Source organism: Berghia stephanieae, chromosome 8 (genome assembly GCF_034508935.2).
Source record: "Berghia stephanieae isolate SIO BIC M18660-M18661 chromosome 8, UCSD_Bste_1.3, whole genome shotgun sequence".
Lineage (NCBI taxonomy): Eukaryota > Metazoa > Mollusca > Gastropoda > Nudibranchia > Aeolidiidae > Berghia > Berghia stephanieae.
The window spans coordinates 4,493,092-4,513,091 of record NC_088367.1 but is presented as its reverse complement, the minus strand read 5'-3'; the positions used below and the strand labels follow the sequence as shown (position 1 = coordinate 4,513,091).

The 20,000-nt window shown below is 37.6% G+C and overlaps 1 long non-coding RNA gene across 1 annotated transcript in view; it reads left to right on the top strand.

Annotated features, from left to right (window-relative positions):
* LOC144977766 (uncharacterized) overlaps window positions 1-20,000 on the top strand; it is a 137,575-nt gene that overhangs the window by 23,482 nt on the left and 94,093 nt on the right. Inside the window, exon 2 of the long non-coding RNA XR_013646399.1 lies at window positions 12,382-12,575. This is a non-coding gene — a long non-coding RNA (uncharacterized LOC144977766). The remainder of the gene's footprint in view (window positions 1-12,381; window positions 12,576-20,000) is intronic.

The following is a 20,000-nucleotide window of genomic DNA, read 5'->3' as shown; positions in this document are numbered from 1 at the left end:
AATAATAATAATAATAATAATAATAATAATAATAATAATAATAATAATAATAATAATAATAATAATAATAATAATAATAATAATATAATAATAATAATAATAATAATATTAATAATAATAATAATAATATTAATGATATAATAATAATAATATAATAATAATAATAATAATAATAATAATAATAATAATAATAATAATAATAATAATAATAATAATGATAATAATAATGATAATAATAATGATAATAATAATAATAATAATAATAATAATAATAATAATAATATATAATTAATAATATTATTATTATTATTATTATTATTATTATTATTATTATTATTATTATATTATTATTATTATATATATATGTTATTATATAATAATAATAATAATAATAATAATAATAATAATAATAATAATAATAATAATAATAATAATAATATAATAATAATTATAATAATAATAATAATAATAATAATAATAATAATAATAATAATATAATAATAATAATAATAATAATAATAATAATAATAATAATAATAATAATAAAATAATAATAATAATAATAATAATAATAAAAATGATAATAATAATAATTTTTTTATTGCTTGTTGTTATGAAGCCTAATACTGGACGGCAGAAAAGATTTTCGGTGTCTCTCTGTTTTTGTTGAAATAGAGAAAGGGCGACCACTCCTTCCTGACATAATAAATGATGGATGATGCTGGTCACTTATTATTTTAGTTATTTTACTCATACACATTTTCTCATTTATTATAGTTTAGACATCGATCTGTTCAGTATATATAGAAGAAACGAAGTTGACGTAACTCGGATTTTTGCTATTATTTGTAGACAGCCATTCATTTGGATGTTAAGTTTTCACCAACTCACATCTTTCAGACAATAATCGTCCAAGGTTACACAGAGTTTTGTGTGTTGGTATGGCAAATTCTTCCATCAGAAAATCAAAGAATTTGTAGAAGTGAAAATATGGGACTGGAACTAAATATATCTAAAACAGAATGTATGACGGTATCTAAAAATAATAACCCACCAGCCTGTGTAATAACAAGCAGAGGACAAACAATACAACAAGTTGAATGTTTCAAATATTTAGGCTTCAATGTAACATCCAATGGAAAATCAGATTGTGAAATAAAGAAAAGAATAGGTATGGCGAAGAGTGCATTCAACCAGCTACATACAATTATGAAAAACAGGAATATTAGCATGAAAACAAAAATCAAGGTCCTGGATTGCTATGTACTGTCTTTGCTGCTATATGGTTGTGAGAGCTGGACCATAAACAAGACCATGGTTAAAAGACTGGAGGCAGCGGTAATGTGGTTTTACAGAAGAATGATGAGGGTGTCATGGGTGGAAAGGAAAAGAAATGAAGAAATTTTAGAAATGGCAAACAGAAAAAGATCACTGATAACAAAAATCATCAAACGCCAAATGGAATTTTTAGGACACATTATCCGCCACCCTGGTTTGGAAGTACTCGCCTTGACTGGAAAGATGAATGGAAAAAGAATAAGAGGAAGACAAAGAATAACTTATTTGAAAGGGATAAGAACTTGGACAGATGAAGCTGAGAAAGGTGGCGCTGCTTAAATAGAATTGGCAAGAAATAGATCAGCTTGGCGGAAGATGACCTCCGACGTCTGCTTTAATATGGAACTACATAATGATGATGATGATGTCTAATCAGGCGGGCGGGTTTGTGAGAATTTCGTCTAAACGCATATCATCAATACAATCTATTTTTAGCTCCTTAAACTATAAGGACAACAAATGGCATATGGATGATGAATAGACGAATAGATAGATAAATAATGTATATATCGATAGATAATTAGGGAGAGATATAGAGATGAATAGATTGGATGGATTGATGGATAGATAGATAGATTGACAGACGGACAGATATATAGACAGACAGACAGATAGATAGATAGATAGATAGATAGATAGATAGATAGATAGATAGATAGATGGATGGATGGATAGATAGATAGACAGATAGATAGATAGATAGATAGATAGATAGATAGATAGATAGATAGATAGATAGATAGATAGATAGATAGATAGACAGATAGATAGATACATAAATAGATAGACAGGCAGCCAGACACTGAGATTATTTTAAAATGTATAACGGGAAAATGTTGCCATAATATAATATGTTTTGTTATGCTTTGATTAAAAAACAAACAAACAAATAAACAAACCGCCGTCTGACATAAACAATAAATAATAAACAATGAACAATAAACAATGTGAGAAAAGGAAAGATTCCATTTTTGACAATGAATCGATTTCTAACACGGGCAGGTGTCAAATTCTCGTCTCATTTCTCGTATGACCAGCTTTTGTTATATTTTCAATTGCCACTAGAAATTGACACATTCGTCCCTTGGGAATGACATTTGAACTGTGACTGTGTTAAATGCAATATATATATATATATAATATATATATATATATATATATATATATATATATATATATATATATAATATTCAATGCAAACTCGTATAACAGTTCATAACAAAGAGATTATTTACAAGGCAAACAAGTTGATCATCTCCCAAAACTAAAAATATACATTTGACTGTTTCCCTCCCGGCCAAGGACTCCACCAGGGACAGAACAAAACTAAGCAATCCCATTCCATAACAAAGATAGAAATCAAACTCAGAAAACAGATAAAGGGAATGGGATTTGCGGAAGAGTTGCGTCCCTTGATTGGACGTCACAGGCGGAAAAGTTAGAGAGAGAGAACGTCATGTTGGTTATGCGCATGCGTCTCTCGTCCTCGCTTCCGGTGAAAGCGGCATGAGCCACTTCACCGAAAGCCAGGACGAGAGAGACGCATGCGCAAAACCAATTTGACGTTCTCTCTCTGTTAGGTGACGTCCAATCAAGGGACGCTACTCTTCCGCTAATCTCATTCCCTATAGATAGTATGCGCTTGGCTAAGATGCTCATAACATTGCCATCCGGAAGTATAACGGACCAACACACAAAACTATGTGTAACTATAAACTTTTGCAGTCGGGGTAATACAGTTTAGTGAGACTTACTCATAAACGCGGATGGCAAAAAAAACAATAACAAAGACCCAAGTGACGTCGACTTCATTCTATTTATGGTCTGTTGTAAAAATTACTCATAAAGATGGATGGCAAAAACCAAAAACCTGAGTGACGTCAATTCATACAACCTATAGATAGTATGCGCTTAGCTAAGGAGTTCACAACATTGCCATCCGGAAGTATAACTGGCCAACACACAAAACTGTATAATCATGTTAGTTTATAGTCTGATCAATACAATTTAGTGAAAACTACTCATAAACGCGGATGGCAAAAAAAAAAAAACAATAATAAAGACCCAAGGAGTGACGCCAACTTCGAACTATCTATTCTGTCAAGCAGCCGAATCATCAGCCCCCCCCCCCCCCCCCCCCCCCACACACACAAACCATGAGTATTTATCACAGTATTTTGACACTCTGATGAGGAAATGGCATCGCGCACCTGACGACATCGCATGCAATAGACACTTAGAAAACCACGCCTCTCGGACAGTCGTCATGATGTAAACAATGGAAGTGATTGGTAAACATAGAAAACTACGCAGGTTTTACTACCGATGGTATCTGTCTAAGTAAACTACCCACTGTTCTACCGCTTGATGAATAGAACCAACACAGAAATCTATGTGTAAACGTAAACGTTTATATGTTCCAGAAAATCGTGTGATTAAATGTCACCTATCTATAGATAGTTCGAAGATGACGTCACTCAGGTCTTTGTTATTGTTTTTTGCCATCCGCGTTTATGAGTAATGCTCACTGAGCTGTATTAACATGACTATAAACGTTCATGGATACACACAGTTTTGTGTGTTGGTCCGTTATACTTCCGGATGGCAATGGTATGGACTTCTTAGCCAAGCGCTTACTATCTATAGAACCAACACAGAAATCTATATGTAAACTTAAACGTTTATATGTTCCAGAAAATCGTGTGATAACTAGTCACCCATCTATTGTCAAAGAGTGGTCGAGTTAATTCACGTTATTGTTTATATAAACAACCTACTTTGTTTGTCCGAACACGTGTGAGGGTATGTCACAAACCGAAGCCATCGTAAAGTTATAAACTGACACTGACCAAAAATGACGTCAAAATGCTAGTCTTTTGCCACAAAAGAAAACAAATCGTGAGTTGTATTCAATAATCAACCAATGAAATAACTTGTTTCCATGAGCTCAACTTACGACAACTCACTAGACGCTACACAAACCTAAAAAAAAATGACGTCAAACTGCCAGTCCTAGAGGGTTCTTGTGTCAGGCTATAATATTATGTTAACGATGGTTACGCACAAACTCCATGTCAATTCATGGTTTCACTATGAATCCTAAATAATCAACCCCCCCCCCCCCCCCCTTTATTTTTTTTCTTCTTTCAGACAAGAAAATCTGCATTGATTGCGTGCGTCACTTGAACCGCGGATTAATTAATTGAATAACACTTCGTCATTCGCCGCAGGGAAGGTCTATTTTCTAACTCTATTATCGCATTTCTGTCGGCAAGTAGTACGTCTCCAATCCACAAGAAGATTAACGGTTTCACGCGATAAAGAAGGGGAGTCGGGGGAGGGGGGTGGGGGCAGAGAGAAGGGGGGGGGGGGGGGGGGGGTGAGCACAATAACTTTAACAAATAAGTAAAGTAGATTAAATCTGTCCCAGCGGTGCAGATCTGTTCCGCGTCGTCACCGCGCTTTTATCGTAGAAAATGCTTGCTTTTATTCTATTCCCAAATGACCCCCCCCCCCCCACCCCCAACCCCCTCCTTCTTTCCACTTAACACCTTCTCACATTCCTCTTCTATCCCTCCTTTGATCTTCTCATCGAAAGATTTTTTGCTCACTGTTTTATATTTAAAGGGTTAGTTGGTGCTGCTGGTGGTGGTTGTGGTGGTGGTGGTGGTGATGAAGGTGGTGGTGGTGGTGGCGTTGGTGATGGAGTTGGTAACGGTGGTAGTGGTGATGGAGGTGATGGTGGTGGTGATGGTGAATGAAAGGAAGGGTTGAATAGCTGTGAAGAAGAAGAAGGAGAAGAAGAAGAAGAAGAAGAAAAAGAAGAAGAAGAAGAAGAAGAGAGAGAGAGAGAGAGAGAGAGAGAGAGAGGGGGGGGGGGACGTGTTTTGGGGTTGTTTTTGTTTTGTTTTTTTTTTGTTTTTGTTTTTTTGTTTTTGTTTTGTTTTTGTTTTTTGTTTTTGTTTTGTTTTTGTTTTTTGTTTTTGTTTTTCTACTCTAGGCTCCAACAACCAACATTTTTCTTGTGAAATCAATCCTTCCACACAGAACTCCACGAACTGTAAGACGTTTAAAGGCCACCCAGTTGTTTCTGTTCTTTTGCACAGCAAATCTAACAGGATTCCCCACTCTATCCCATTCCCAACAAAACGTTTGTTCTCGGCCCGAACGAGGAAATCTTTATTTATCTCTCTCTCCGGCCCGTCTGGCCTTTCAGTGCTTACGTCACGACGGCATGTAAACAGAACCCTTTTATGTATGGGAATCCATTTTGTTCAACATCTCTTTGCTTTCCCTGATGAATTCATCAATCTCTTCCTGCTTCTTCTTCTCCTCCTCCCCCCTCCTCCCTCCCCCCCCCCCCCCCCCCCCCCCCCCCCCCCCTCCCCCTCTCCTCCCCCCCCCCCCACTTTCCCCCCCCCCCCCCCCCCCTCCCACCTTCCTCTCATTTCCTCCTCCTCCATCTCCTTCTCTCTCCTTTTTCCTATCCTCCTCTCTCTCTTCCTCTCTCTACTCCTCCCTTCTCTCATCTCTCCTCTCTCCTCCTTCTCCTCTCTCTTCTTCTCTTCTTCTTCTTCTTCTTCTTCTTCTTCTTCTTCTTCTTCTTCTTCTTCTTCTTCTTCTTCTTTTTCTTCTTCTTCTTCTTCATCATCATCATCATTATCATTACAAATAGGTACAAAATAGTGAAAATTAGATTTAAAAGAAAAAACAACACTTTTCTCACATAAACACACACACACACACACACACACACACACAAACAGAAAAGGCAAAAACAACAACAAAGGAAAAGAAAACAAAAAAACTTAGCAACAACAAAAAAGAATCACCAAAACCAAAAACGCTTCCAGAATCAAAACTGCCGTAATCTGAAAAGAAAACAAATCAAGAACTGTTGTATTTTTTTTTTAATGGAGATAGTGCTATTGTGTATGGATATGTCTACTTATTATTTTCTTTTAATACACCGAAGTAACAATCTATATGTGTGCTCAAAGTGCATTATTAAAAAAACAAGCACTTTATTTTGAAAAAGTCGGGTAGAAATTGTCTGTGTTGATATTAGGTACTTATTCAATCGATACTAGTCTAAGTAAAAACACAAGTATAGAAGAGTAAAGTTTGCTGCCCCAAACGTAAACAATAACAAGTTGCTAGTGACTTCCGTTAGGGACCGGAATAATTTACGCACAATATAGGTCTCCCAATTTTGTAGTTTGAGTTGTAGGCAATACACTTTCAGTATTGAAAATATGTTTACATAAAATCTAACAGTTGCAAAAATAATAATATAAGGCTAAATTATTATGAAAATCAGGCTCCGAATAATTCTCGTTTTGTTCACACCAGCGCAGTAATTTGCTCTGGTCTAAAAATAGATAGACTGTAACTTTTGATAAATTTTAGAAAATGTTACCTTTTGTTCCATAAAATATCCATATCTAGACATTATTTGATGCATGATCGAGTATTTATGAATATGTGTTTCTTTTGCCACCTAACAGCCAAATTTTAAAGGTTATTTTTTTCTATTATTTACATTGGAACGTGAGCTGTCAAGACAGGAACATGTGGTTTGCCACGTGCTTCTCGACCTTTGTTTACGTTTGGGGCACCTTCCTTTACTCTTCTATTTAATGATCACAAAAAGTACTTATTCAATCGATACGAACTAAAAACACAAATATTTGATGATCACAAAGTAGTGCGCCGTGTAATCTCACAAGCACACTATAAATGGAACGAAAAATTGACGTTACGCAGAACTTTGTTGTAGATTTTAGACAGCAAATTAAATGAATAGTTCCCACTTAATTCTATCAGTCAGACTATTTATAAACGTTTAAGCTTACTTATTAATTTTGTGTTTTACGATATTGCCTTATATCCGACTGGATGTATGTGTATAAATGTATATAGATAGTATGCGCTTGGCTCAGAGGCTCATAACATTGCCATCCGGAAGTATAACGGACCAACACACAAAACGGTGTGTATCCACGAACGTTTATAGTCAGGTTAATACAATTGAGTGATCATTACTCATAAACGCGGATGGCAAAAAACAATAACAAAGACCTGAGTGACGTCATCTTCGAACTATCTATATCTTAGTGGGTTTTAGTGTCAGGCTATAGATAGTTCGAAGATGACGTCACTCAGGTCTTTGTTATTGTTTTTTGCCATCCGCGTTTATGAGTAATGCTCACTGAACTGTATTAACCTGACTATAAACGTTCATGGATACACACAGTTTTGTGTGTTGGTCCGTTATACTTCCGGATGGCAATATTATGAGCTTCTTAGCCAAGCGCATACTATCTATAAGTTAACGATTGCTATGATCAGCGTGGTAGGTCACGTGTTATTCTAACTCATTGATCACGTGATATGGCTTACAGAGGAAAGGTATTTATCATGCGAAACAGGCTAGATATGTCAAAAGCACGTTACATCACATGACTTTCACGCCAGGTCTCCAGTCCTGTTTTGTCATCGTTTGGATCAATTCACTAACAACTGCCGCATTCGGGAATAAAAAACAACACATTTGTGACCCATCGTCTCAAAACGGTATTATATCGGAATGAACCAGATGCTTAAAAGGCGAATTTAATGTTAAACTTGTCAAAATATAAATTGTTGTCATTAGCACCCTAAAATATGATATCCATTCTTCTCAATAAAACATACAAACTCAACACAAGTCTGATATATCTGGCTATAAATTCAATTTTCAACATCTTAACCAACCCGACATAATACCGTTTTGAGGCGAAGGGTCACATTTTTTGGTGTTAGTTGTGTGTGAAGTTTTTGGGGAAATCCTGAAAATGGCTGGTAAGGAGAGAGTTAATAAATACAAAGAGATGAAAGAATCGTATTTTACAACATTGCTAGTAAACAATATGTCTGGCATGTTCGAGATATCTGATCAAGGGACTTAATCACTTACCAAACGCATTTACTCCATAGAGTGAACGAAACTAGATTCAATAGTCTGATGTCATGTCGCCCAGCAACGACGGCCATCGTGGTTCTAAACAAAGAAAACCGGTACTTTTTATTCTTCATGCTGGCTATACCTTTTCATATGTCTTGTGATCAGATGTGTAAAAGTCAAAACATAATCAGATTTATAATGTTTTGTTTGGTTTTTTTTCTCCTCTGGATACGCTTTTATGCTCGCCGGAGAAAGATTTCATAAGGGCGTCCGCCATTGTTCCGATAGTTTAGAGTCAGTTACTAAGTTACCACCCGTCATTACGAGGGAAGTGACATCATGACTGTTGAAGCGTATTTATTGACGTCACTCAAATCTTTGTTATTGTTTTTTTTTTATTTTTTGACAACCATTTTTAACGACTGGTTATTATCACTAAATTCTATCAATCAGACAATAACCGTTTAAAAGGTTACATAAAGCTTTGGGTTTTAGTACGTTATATCCGGTTGGCGGACGTTGTGAGTATTTTACTTATAGCATAGCATCAATAAAGATTTTTTTCTTTTTCACCAACTGAAACGTGACCGCCCACAGCAGCGGAAAGGAGTTAAGCTGTATGGGTTGTTAAGCTGAGTTCATTAAAAATTGACGCCCCAAATTCGTTGGATGTGAAACGGTTTTCGCATGTCGGTGAGAGCATCGATAGATGTAGACAAAAGGCACGGGGAACGGAATGGGGTGGGAAGTGGGGGGGGGGGGGTATATAGGAAGAGAAAAAGTAGGAGAAAGGGAGAGAGAGAGGGTGTGAGAAAGGGTGAGAGAAAGGAAAATGGTGAGAGAAGGAAAAGGGAGAGAGAAAGGGAGAAGGAGAGAGAAAGGGTGAGAGAAAGGGACAGGGAGATAGAAAGGGAGAGAGAAATGGAGAGATAAAGGGTTTGAGAAAGGGAGAGAGAAAGGGAAAGGGTGAGAGAAAGGGAAAAGGTGAAAAAAAAAAGGGAAAGGGAGAGAGAAAGGGAAAAGGTGAGAAAAAGGGAAAGGGAGAGAGAAAAGAATAGAGCAAGAGAAAGGGGAGGAGAAAAAGAGAGAGAAAGGGAGAGGGAGAGAGAAAGGGACATGGTGAAAGGGTGAAAGAATGGGAAAGGGAGAGAGAAAGGAAGAGAAGAGAAGAGAGAGAGAGAGAGAGAGAGAGAGAGAGAGAGAGAGAGAGAGAGAGAGAGAGAGAGAGAGAGAGAGAGAGAGAGAGAGAGAGAAAGGAAAAGATGGAGTGTAGGGTTGGGATTGTATATGGTGAGATGTGTTTTAATAGCTCCATCATTGCGATTTTATAAGGACGTAGTGGTGTCCATTGTTTTAGAGATTATGTGCGATATGGAATGGAAGCGTTTTGCCTTCAGACTGGAATCAAAGAACAATGGCTGCCGCCTATCACAATGCCTTGGAAGGTCATCGTGGGGTCAGCATAGACCATTGGCCATTACTGGCCACTTATGGGATTTATCAACGTTAATCTCATTCAACTCCCGCGAGTCGTGATGGGTCATTTTGGACATAAGTATAGAAAGAATGAAGATGACGTCACTCTGGTCTTTGTTATTGTTTTATTTTTTTTTTTTGTTTTTTTTTTTTGCCATCCACGTTTATGAATAATTCTCACTAAACTATATTATCCAAACGATAAAAGTTTATGGTTACACAGAGTTTTGTGTTATACTTCCAGTTGGCAATGTTGTGAGCTTCTTTGCCAAGCGCATACTATCTATAGACCTTGTATTATTTCCCTAGATAAGCGACTTATTGATGCTATGCTATGTTTAGGTAAAATACTTACAACAACCACCAGCCAGATATAATATTATACCAACACACACAATAACGGTGTGTAATTTTGAATTTGTATAGTCTATAATATTATGATTTAGTGACCACCAAAATGGCTGTCTATAAATAGCAACAAAGAGTGACGTCAATCTAGCAATTAAAAAAATTGAGCTTTATATAGCGCAATATCCACTAAATGTGCTCAAAGGGCTTAACAAGGGGTCCCTGGCCAACAGCAACATTTAACATTTAGGACGAGACATGCCGCCTGTTAGGCGATATTACAATTTTTCGGACAATGACAACGGCCAGGTACTCATTTTACAGCTGAGTACCGTGAGAGAAAGTGAGTAAAGAGCCTTTTACAAGGACTCAACTATGCGCAGAGCGCGAGGCTCGAACCCAGGATCTTCCGATCCGAAAGCCAGTGTCATACCACTAGACAACATAGCCACACATGATTTAGTGATCACCAAAAATGGCTGTCTATAAATAGCAACAAAGAGTGACGTCAATCGAACAATATCACAAATCCAAAATTTTAGAAAAATCGTGTGATTCACTGAAGTTTTAAACCAGCTGCCATCACTACTGTATTCAGACTACAATACTCTTCACCAGTCATGACGTCACTTCCCCTCGTATTGACGCATGGTCACTTAGTAACTGGCTCTAAGCTATCGAAACAATGGCGGATGCCCTTATGAAATATTTCTCCGACGAGCATAAAAGCTTATCCAGAGGAGAAAAAAAAACAAAACATTTTAAATCTGATCATGTTTTGACTTTTACACATTCTGATCACAAGACATATGAAAAGTTCTAGCCAGCATGAAGAATAAAACGTACCGATTTTCTTTGTTTAGAACCACGATGGCCGCCGTTGCTGGGCGACGTGTCATCAGACTATTGAATCCAATTGCAAGACTACAAGGCCGCTCTTTACTGTTGTAAACTATTGCCAAGATTGTCATGCGCAGAACAATACCCGTCTTAGGGTTAACCCACACCGGAGACTGACTCCGACAACCCGACTTCCGGATAAAGACTTCGGGCACGGACAAAATACAAAGAATAAAAAGAAGAGCCGCTAGACCTACCTACCCATACCAAGCTCGAAAAAAAAAAACCGGCCGAGGACGTCGGGTGCTTGGTATGGGTAGGTCTAGAGGCTCTTCTCTTTGTTCTTAGTATTTTGTCCGTGCCCGACGTCTTTACCCGGAAGACGGCAGAGGACGGCAGTGCCGGGTCGTCGGAGTCAGTCTCGGTGTGAGTTAGCCCTAAGCGTAGCTCTTTTGTGACGTAATTCTTTGGACAGTATCAGGCCTTTTCTTCAGGAAGACCACGGTCTAAGCCGCTATGAAAACTCATTAGCTCTGTGGTGACATCCCTTTCCTTAACAACAATTTTCAGAATTTTCCCCAAAATTTTACATCCACCCAACACAAAAATATGTTTTTCTTACTCAAACAGAAAAGAAACAAATACATTCTATATATAATATTGATCAGCAAAATGAACTCTACAACACTGTGTCACATTTTTATAGCTACCTATAATAAAACATTTTTCTTTAAACTGTGTGATTTACAAACTAAATATGAATGATAAAAGTGCTAGTTGTATCGTAACAAATGTGACGTTTTTCTTATGGTTGGTAAGTAGAGGGTTAAAACTTAAGTAAATCACACAAAAATTGTTAATTTCTTTTAAAGGTTTATTGAGTTTTAAACAGCTGCATTTCGTAAGAACCTAACCTTGCACTGGCGATCGGAAAACAATAACAATCGAAGTGACGTGCGGCTATGTGGTCTGTGCGGCTATGTGGTCTGTGCGGCTGTGGTCTTCTGGTATGACACTCGCTTTCGGATCATAAGCTCCTGCGTTCGAGCCTCGCGCTCGGCGCATAGTTGAGTCCTTGGAAAAGGATCTTTACTCATTTTCTCTCACCGTACTCAGGTGTAAAATGAGTACCTGGCCGTTGTCTTTGTCCAAAAAATTGTAATATCGCCTAACATGCGTCATGTCCTGTCCTACATGTTAAATATTGCTGTTGGCCAGGGACCCCTTGTTAAGCGCTTTGAGCACATTTAGTGGATATTGCGCTATATAAAGATCAATTATTTAATTATTTAAATCACACAATTAATTTATTTTAAAGTTTTATTTAGTTTTAAACAGCTAGATTTCGTAAGAACCAATCCTTGCACTGGTGATCGGAAAACAACAACAATCGAAGTGACGCAATATTGAAACATTAATTTGAATCTTTCCAGAAAACCCTCAATCGACCCAAACAAGGACACCAAGAACGACAACAACAAGACGACGACGATCAGGTGTCATAAACTCCAATCCAACGTGTCCACAACACACTCCTGGACCTTGACACAAAGATAGTAAACATTACGATCCTCCCCTACTCCTACACACATACACACACAAACAACTAGAAGGAGAAGAAAAGAAGGTAAGAAACGACAATAGGGAATGAGATTAGCGGAAGAGTAGTGTCCCTTGATTGGACGTCACCCATAGTCTGTTGCGCATGCGTCTCTCGTCCTCGCTGACGAGGACTGACGAGGATGAGAGACGCATGCGCACAACCAACATGACGTTCTCTCTCTAATAACTTTTCCGCCGGTGACGTCACAGACTATAGGTGACGTCCAATCAAGGGACGCTACTCTTCCGCTAATCTCATTCCCTATGATAAGAGTAAGAGATGTAGAAAGGTATTGAGCAATTCTCTCCTTTTTTCTTCCTTTTCTTTTCCTTTATTGGTTCATGACATAGCAGATATTCTTTCTTTTCCTCTTCTCCTTCTTTCATTCAATTTCTCCTCTCGTTCTTCTCATGTCTCCTTTCATTTTGTTTCTCGTCTTTAATCTATATTCATTCTTCTTTCTCTCCTTCTCCACAGAATTCATCATCATCATCATCATCATCATCATCATCATCATCATCATCATCATCTTCTTCTTCTTCTTCTTCTTCTTCTTCTTCTTCTTCTTCTTCTTCTTCTTCTTCTTATTCTCCTCCTCCTCCTCCTCCTCCTCCTCCTCCTCCTCCTCCTCCTCCTTCTCCTCTTCCTCCTCCTCCTCCTCCTCCTCCTCCTCCTCCTCTTCTTCTTCTTCTTCTTCTTCTTCTTCTTCTTCTTCTTCTTCTTCTTCTTCTTCTTCTTCTTCTTCTTCTTCTCGTTTCCCTTCCGTATAGATGTCAATAGAGAAAATTTTATCGTCTTCCCCCCTCCCCATTCTCATACTTGTTCTCATCCTTCTCTCTCTCTCTCTCTCTATCTCTCTCTCTCCTCTCTCTCTCTCTCTCCCTCTCTCTCTCCTCTCTCTCTCTCTCTCTCTCTCTCTCTCTCTCTCTCTCTTTTCCAACCTACTAAAGTCAATCACAGCCTATCTATCTATAACACTTCTCTCTATCTCTCTCTCTCTCTGGCTCTCTCTCTCTATCTCTCTCTCTCTCTCCATCTCTCTCTCTACCAAAGTCAATCACAGCCTATGTATCTATAACAAAGAAAAGTGCATTCAAATCGTTAAAAATACATAGTATGCGCTTGGCTAAGGAGTTCACAACAATGCCATCCGGAAGTATAACCGACCAACACACTAAACTTTGTGTAACCATGATCGTTTATAGATAGTATGCTCTTAGCTAAGACGCTCACGACATTGCCATCCGGAAATATAATGGGCCAACACACAAAGCTCTGTGTAACCATAAACGTTTATAGTCTGGTTAATACAGTTAAGTGAGAATTACTCATAAACGTGGATGGCAAAAACAATAACAAAGACTTGAATGACGTCAAATTCATTATATCAATAGTCAGGTTAATACAGTTTAGTGAGTATTACTCATAAACGCGGATGGCAAAAAAAAAACAACAACAAAGACCGGAATGACGTCATCTTCGAACTATCTATAGGTAGTTCGAAGATGACGTTACACAAGGTTTTGTTGTTATATTTTGCCATCCGCGTTTGTGAGTTATTCTCACTGAACTGTATTAACCTGACTATAAACGTTCATGGATACACAGTTTTGTGTGTTGGTCCGTTATACTTCCGAATGGCAATGTTATGAGCTTCTTAGCCAAGCGCATACTATCTATAGATTGTTCTTAGTTGACGTCACTCAGGTCATTGTTATTGTTTTTTGCCATCCGCGTTTATGAGTAATACTCACTAAACTGTATTAACCCGACTATAAAAGATCATGGATACACACAGAGTTTGTGTGTTGGTCCGTTATACTTCCGGATGGCAATGTTGTGAATACCTTATCCAAGCGCATACTATCTATACATAATCATTACTTGATCAAATTGAAAGAACACAGTTTCACAACGCAACACTTCCCTGACCAGAAGACAACATGTATCTATCTAAGTCGTTGGCCAAGAAACTCTCTCTTCAATACGATCGAATTTTCGACTCATTTTGGCAACAACAACAAAACTCTCAGACGTGGGATATCGCGCGAAGTCCCAGGTTCGATAGGTTTTTTTTTTTTTGGGGGGGGGGGGGGGGGGGAGAGAGAGAACAAATGAGACATTTTAATCGTTCAGTTTTGAAGGACGATTATTTTTTTGGCCAGAATTTTAAATACGTGTTTTCTTGGGGGGTTTTTTTTTCAGCGTACGCAAATTTGGGGTTGTTTTTTTTCCTCAATAGGCCTATAGTGACGTGTATATAAACGGAGGTCTGACATCCGAACACAATTATGGGCCTAGTTTAACAGTGTTGTAATGGACAATATTTTGCGTCGTTTTTTTTTACATTTCCGTTACAACAATGAGCCCATAATGAATTGGGTTATCAGACCTGTAAAATAAGTGTACGTCGGCCTATAATATTTCAACAGCACACAGTATGATCCAATAACCTTTCGCCCTCTCCGTCTCACGGAAGTCACTTCTGTTACGTGACTACATCCGCCGTGATTCAACACAAAAATACTATTCCAAATCAATTATGGCCGGCCCGACGTGCACTTATTTGCAGGTCTGATAACCCAATTTATTATGGGCTCATTGATGTAAAAGGAATTTTTTTTGGTTTTAAATGACGAAAAATATTGTCCATTGCGATAATTGTGTTTGGATGTAAGCGCAATATCCAGTAAACGTGAAAATAGGTGCTTTACAAGAGGTCCTTAACCAACAGCAACACTTAAATTGTAAGACGAGATATGACGAATGTTCGGCGAGATTACAATAACATTTCATTCCCACAGCGACTGCTGTTGACTTTCAGGTACTCATTTTACACCTGAGGACCGTTAGAGAATGTGAGTAAAGTGTCTTTTCCAAGGGTTCAACTATGCGTAGCCTTCGGAACAGACGGTCCTGAATGAATTATGGAGTGGAAGCGTCAATTTGATTATTAACGAAGACAGATTATGTGGATGTTTCGGGTTTTCCCTTTGGACACAAAATATGATGAATGAAACACAAAAAACACGTATTGAGGGATATAACTTGACTTACTTGAGCATTGATGTAACGCAACATCCACTAAACGTGCTCAAAGCGCTTAACAAGTTGTCCCCAGCTATCAAAACTTAACATGCAAGACGAGACACGACTCCTGATAGGCGATAGTAAACAAATTCTTTTCAACAGAAAAAAACATTGTTAACGGTCGGTTACTCATTTTACACCTGAGTACAATGAGTGTAAGGAGCTTTTTTCAGGGACCCGATATTATGCGCCGCATAGAGTGAGACTCAAACCCCAAATCATCCGGTCCGAAGGCGAGTGGGATAGCACAAGACCCAAAATGACTGCACACACAGAGATGAGAGGATGGCGTTGTTAGCGCGAATAAACAATAGAATTTCGCTTCAGTCATGGAGAAATCAATTGTTGCTGCACTCGCTACTCCGTTTCTAACTTCCAGTTTTTTCACAATAAATTCTCTTTGTTGAATTTGTGTTTTAACATTGTTTATATTTCTTTCTTCTTCCTTTTTTATCTTTTTGGAAAGTAGATATATTATTATTATTATTATTATTATTATTATTATTATTATTATTATTATTATTATTATTATTATTATTATTATTATTATTATTATTATTATTATTATTATTATTCAATCTGCACTTAAGTCCTCGACTTAGAGAGAGAGAGAGAGAGAGAGAGAGAGAGAGAGAGAGAGAGGAAGAGAGAGATAGGGAGAGAAATAGAGAGAGAGAGAGAGAGAGAGAGAGAGAGAGAAAGAGTGAGCAAAGAGATATAGAGCGAGAAAGAGGGAGATAAAGAAAGAGTGAGAGAGAGAAAGAGAGAGAGAGAGAGAGAGAAAGAGAGAGAGAGAGAGAGAGAGAGAGAGAGAGAGAGAGAGAGAGAGAGAGAGAGAAGACAATATGAATCTGTCTAGAATAATGAATTAGGTTGATTTAATCCACATATTCTGTAAATTGAAGTCTCCCTCAAACCCAATGTGTTTTTTACGTCTCACCAAACTTTTGAAATTATTTTCTAGTTGATTAATGTATCCATTTTATATAAAACCTATAGGGAATGAGATTAGCGGAAGAGTATCGTCCCTTGATTGGACGTCACCCATAGTCTGTGACATCACCGGCGGAAAAGTTATTAGAGAGAGAACGTCATGTTGGTTGTGCGCATGCGTCTCTCGTCCTCGCTTCCGGTGAAAGCGGCTTGAGACACTTCAAAACCAAATTGACGTTCTCTCTGTAAGGTGACGTCCAATCAAGGGATACTGCTCTTCCGCTAATCTCATTCCCTATAGCCCTACTCTATAAGGCAGATTTCATACAGGCCATACATTTTCATTTGGCCAATTAAACGGGTGGTGAACCCCTTCAATCCTCTACTTTTTTGTTTCAAGAATTTTAAATTTCAAAGCTTCGAGGCCTTTGAAAAATGTTACAATTGAAGACTGGTTCTCCAAATACTTCCTATCTCGGTTTTTCTCATTTTGAGATATGTGACCTTTCGCCTCAAAACGGTATTAAGTCGGGTTGGTTAAGATGTTGAAAATTGAATTTATAACCAGAAATATCAGACTTGTGTTGAGTTTGTATGTTTTATTGAGGAGAATGGATACCATATTTTAGGGTGCTAATGCCAACAATTTATATTTTTGACCAGTTTAACATTAAATTTAATTCGGCTTTTAAGCATCTGGTTCGTTCCGACATAATACCGTTTTGAGACGATGGGTCACATATTGAGGATTATTTCCCCTAAAATTTCTCATTCGGTCTATTATTTTATCGTATTTAAACTTCAAATTCACACAAATCTAAGGAAATTCTTGTGTAATTTGATGCTTAAAATATAATTTACATTTCAATTTTTCTCATGGATGAAAAATCTCAAAAAGTAGAAAAATGGACTTGAGGCGTTTTGAAAAACAAGCCTTGAATTAATTCAGCCACTAACCTGGAGACAAATAATTAGATTAGTTGTGTTCGTTAAAATCATGGTTGCGGGAAACAAGTCTGATGAACTCAATAGATAGTATGCGCTTGGCTAAGAAGCTCATAACATTGCCATCCGGAAGTATAACGGACCAACACACAAAACTGTGTGTATCCATGGAGGTTTATAGTCGGGTTAATACAGTTCAGTGAGCATTACTCATAAACGCGGCTGGCAAAAAAACAATAACAAAGAGATAAAGAGACAGAGAGAGAGAGGTAGATAGATAGATAGATAGATAGATAGATAGATAGAGAGAGAGAGAAAGAGAGAGAGAGAGAAAGAGAGAGAGAGAGAAAGAGAGAGAGAGAGAGAGAGAGAGAGAGAGAGAGAGAGAGAGAGAGAGAGAGAAAGAGAGAAGACAATATGAATATGAGTGACGTCATCTTCGAACTATCTATAGGTAAGGCTGCCCTGATAGCTGCGTTGGTAGAACTCTCCCTTCACACGCAAGGGTACTGGTTCGAATCCCAGGTTCAATCGAGATTTCTTTTTTTTTTTTTGTCTGACACCCGTGCTTACCTTGTATTTATTGGGTATTCGGGTCTGTTAGAACCTGGTGGAAAGCACTTTGCGATAAAAAAAAGTGAACTTTTATATAGCCCAATATCCACTAAATGTACTCAAAGCGCTTTACAAGGGGTCTCTGGCCAACAGCAACATTTAACATTTAGGACGGGACATGATGCCTGTTATGCGATGTTATAATTTTTTCGGACAGAGACAACGCTGTTAACGGCCAGGTTCTCATTTTACACCTGAGTACGGTGAGAGAATGTGAGTAAAGAGCCTTCTCCAAGGACTCAACTATGCGCCGAGCGAGGCTCGAACCCAGTACCTTCCGATCCGAAAGCGATAACAGGTACAAAGTTAAGCAAACAGTTGGTTTTGGTCACTGAACGCCTGAGGAGCTGGGATTGAACCCTACTCCATGGGACTAAAGGTCCTACTTCTCGTTCTCTCTATTTAGGTCCTGGGTTCGAGCCTCGCTCGGCGCACTAGTTGACTCCTCGGAGAAGGCGCTTTACTCACATTCTCTCACCTTACTCAGGTGTAAAAAGAGTACCTGGCCGTTAACAGCGTTGTCTGTACGAAAAACATTGCAACATCGCCTAACAGGCGCCATGTCCCGTCCTAAATGTTAAATGTTGCTGTTGGCCAAGGACCCCTTGTAAAGCACTTTGAGCACATTTAGTGGATATTGCGCTATATAATAGCTCTTTTTATTTTTACTTTCGCCATATTATTTTTGAGAAGTACAATGAAATGGTAAATATGATTTCCCTGTGAAGAAATTAAATGAAAATCAAAGTATTTGTTTTGAAATAGAAATTAGTCCCTAATTACCTGTTAAGCGCATTGAGCATGGATTTGCACTAAATTAGATACTCGTTTATTTACCTATACATATATTAGATACACTGATAGGCGGGTTTAGGTAGGATGCGATAAAAGCATAATATCGATTCCAAGACAAATCTCGATACTAAGGAAAATGAATTTATCGATTCTCGAATACACATCTCTTGATCTGTAATGAAACAGGAAACATAAATGCTATTCTAAGAGAAATCGGATCGGCGGCTCCAAGCGTGGATCGGATCGCGCCCATTCATTAGTGACTGTTACAGCTTAGTAGGTACTGAGAAAACATCTTTATGTCGATTTTGGCTAGAATTTGTTGGTGTTTTGTTTTGTTTTAAACTTAAAATATCGATGACTCAAGAACGTTGTCAATTTCAATAATTCCTCAATCTGAAGTCTCAAAGAAGTCTTGGGTTTTATTCTTTTTGACAAGTTCAAGGTCATCTTAATTCATCTATAAATAAAGTAAAATCAATTTCTGGCCAAAAAGAAAAAATAGGCATTTTATCAAAGTGGAAGGGAATGTCTACTCTCTCATTCTCTGGAGGAAAACGTATCGAAAATTTTGGTCATAAAACTCGTCCTTCAAATATCGATCCATTAAAATAACTCTCGTTTTGGAAAAAAAAAAAGACTTTAAAACCTGGGATGTCACGAGAAGTCCCAGGTTTGAGAGTTTTTACCAGGATGAGGGTCATTTTAATCAATTGATATTTGAAGGATGAATTTTCTGGTCAAAATTTTAAATACTTGTTTGTTTGGGGTTTTTATTTCACAGTCCGGCGGTATTGGAGTTAATAATACGGTGTGAAGAATAATAAATATTGAGTTAATTAATGATCTATGATCCAAAGAATGATTTATTACAGCATTGGGATATGCTCTTGTTTGTTTGTTTGTTTGTTTGTTTGTTTGTTTGTTTGTTTTTTTATTAACTCACTCAATCCCAGATATTTTTGCTACTTTTCAAAAGTGGAAAAAAATGTATTAAAAATGAGCATGTAAGATACATTAGTAATTTTATTAAACTATCATTAACATGTAAAAACTAAAAACAATAGCTTT